This window comes from Nannospalax galili, unplaced genomic scaffold, assembly GCF_000622305.1.
Source record: "Nannospalax galili isolate Female #2095 unplaced genomic scaffold, S.galili_v1.0 scaffold32, whole genome shotgun sequence".
Lineage (NCBI taxonomy): Eukaryota > Metazoa > Chordata > Mammalia > Rodentia > Spalacidae > Nannospalax > Nannospalax galili.
Window position 1 is genome coordinate 748,461 of NW_008335297.1, and position 2,857 is coordinate 751,317.

The 2,857-nt window shown below is 43.0% G+C and overlaps 1 non-coding gene across 1 annotated transcript; it reads right to left on the reverse strand.

The window, feature by feature from the left end:
• Positions 1 to 546: 546 nt before the first annotated feature.
• LOC115069798 lies at positions 547 to 671 on the reverse strand. The gene has a single exon (XR_003849030.1). It is a non-coding gene; the product is annotated as a U6atac minor spliceosomal RNA (small nuclear RNA).
• Positions 672 to 2,857: the final 2,186 nt, after the last annotated feature.

The window sequence follows — 2,857 nt, forward strand, 5'->3', positions numbered from 1 at the left end:
CACGTCAAATGTTACTGCTGTTAATATCCTGTGTGAAATAGTATGCAAGATGAAATTAGACCACCCTGACCAATAGGCACCTAATGACATTAGCAGCAGGTATGATGAAGCTGTAATAGTACTGTGTCATGTCTGCATGTGCACGTGTGTGCTATGGGCTCGTGTGTGCCACTGGGGCTTGAACCCAGGGCCTTATGCATATTAAGTGAGCACTCTCTCAGTGCACTCTTAAATTTGTTTTATTTTATTTTCATATATATATATTTACTGAATTTTTGTGTATTTCATAAATACATATTAATCATATTTAGGCCCCCCTCCCCTATCTGCACCCCCATAACCTCCCCCACCAGGTTTCATGCACTGGCATATATGTTAAGGACTATCAAGTCAAGTTTGTGTCCCCAGATGTCCCTTGGGGCAAGTTCACCTACTGGAGCCTGTTCAGCCTATCTATGGTCAACTCTCCCTCACCCAGTAGTGATCAGCTAGCTGTCGATAGTTCTTTGGCTAAGGCTGGTGCCTCCTGCACATTTCCCCAGTTCTAAAAAACAGTGGTTAGATGCTACAGAGCAGGTGGCAATGCCTTTACAGTGTACGTGTTGTTAGGCCTGAGGGCCGCTTCCATCTTTAACAAGGGAGTGCTAACCTTCTTTCTTCTCATACAGCACATTTTATTTTATTATTTTATTTTATTTAAACTAGGTCTCATGTAGGCCAGGCTGGCCTTGAACTTACTATATAACTAAGGATGACCTTGAACTCCTAATCTTCCTACTACCACCTCCCAAGTGCTGGGCTTAGAGCTGTGCTCCACCACACCCCATTATCTTCCCATTTTAAAAATTGTTTTTATTTATTTATTTTTAGTTTATTTGTATGACTGTTTTGCTGACATGTATATAAGTGTACCAAAGACCTCAGAGGCCAGAAGAGGGCTTCAGATCCCCTGGAACTTGAGCTACAGAGGGTTGTTAACTGCCATGTAGGCATTGAGAACTGAACCTGGGCCCCGTGTAAGAGCAACCAGAGCTCTTAACCACTGAACCATCTCTCTAACCCCTTATCTTCCCATTTTTTTAAAATGCCACAAACTCACATAGTTAATAGAGTTCTGACAAAAGCACTCTGACTCTGGGGGTCCCAACAAACCAAGGTTGGCCACTGGCCCTATTAGAACAAACAATAGCCAAATGGGAGTGAAGGCAGGAAAGACCACAGTACCAAACATCAGGTGTGTCTTTCAGGAACTGACAAGAACTTTAGGATTATATAGGAGAACAACAAAAGCTAGATGAGAGGGTATCAAAGGGCACACACAGGTAAAGTTACCTGCTGCCACCCTCACAGTCTGAGTTCCATTTCCCACAGCTTACATGGTGGAGGAGAAAACTGACTCCCACAAATTATCCTCTGACCTCCACATGCAGATGGCATGTGTGTGCACACATAAATGTAAAAAAAAAAAAGAAAGAGTTTTAATATAAAATTTCCTGTCTTCAAACCTTATGTCTAAAAGTGCCCTGTAGACCATTGGTTTGCAGCTATCAACCTAAAATATCATGGCAATCTCATCATATTAACCAGATGAAAGGATACGGTACAGAAAATAGAAGCACCCACACCTAGGTCACCGTTGAATGTGCAGGTGCTGTTTTTTTTCTGGATCCTGCGCACATCCCTTCTCACCAGCATCTCAGGTTATATTCAGAACAGCACCGTTCTCCATGGACGTGTTGATCCTCATGCCTCTCACAGCCTCACACCCAGCATAGCCATGCAAGGCACTTGGTAACACGTGTTCCCTGAGTCTTTATGAAGGAAAATGAATTGATGTTCTGACCCATGTTCAGTTAATCTGAGCAGAATTACTCAGCTCAGGAGGTTCTGATCCTTGAATTTCCAGGGACTCCTTTTACTGTTGCCCCCCCCAATGAAAGCCTTATTTTTTTATATATTTTATTAATTTTATTTTATGTGTATGAGTGTATTGCCTGCATGTATGTGAGTGCACCCATCTCGTGCAATGCCATGGAGGTCAGAAGAGGGCGTCGGATTCCCCTGGAACTGGAATTAAGGAAGGTTCATAGCCGCCATGTGGGTGCTGGGTCTCGAACCCAGGTCCTCTGCAAGAGCAGTCAGTGCTCTTAACCGCTGAGTCATCTCTCCAGCCCCGAAAGCCTTATTTTAAGAGGCTCATTCCCCAAAGTAAATGTATTGAGGAGCATTTGCTTTTAATCAGACCAAGACAAAGGTTATTCCTGAGTTGCTATGGTTCCTGCTAGAAGTCTACACCTTCATATTGGAGGTAAATATTTGCTTTGAAATGCTGAAGACACCACAGTCCTGTCTGCTGTGTTGTGAACCTCTGAGGGGTCTGAAAGTCTCCGCTATCCATTTCCTCAGCACAAACTTCAGGGTGCTTGCTTTTTATTTATTCAATAAATATTTGAGTCCAAGCCGGTATTTTCACCCGTTTTCCTCCTACGCAGGATTTTGGCTGTCTCTGCTTCCACCCTTAACCACAAACTCCATTATTTATGCTATTAAATAAAACTAACAGAAGGCCTTAGTTTTGGACTAAGCTGCACCGATCCAGTTGAAAATCAAAATGGAGTCACACTAAAGCTCCACATCACCTAGCTGAATGAAACCTGCTTATCTGATCTCCCAGGAAATCGGGATTACCAGATCAGTCAAATTTCCCAAACAGGCCAGCCCATTAGCATGATAATGAAGTGCCCTGGGTCCTAGTCCTTATACAAAAGAAGTAGTCTGAAATAACTGATCCATTTTTGCCTACTTCTGTCTCCCTGTCCCCACTTCACAAAGGAAAGTTCATTTAAAATACCAGTCT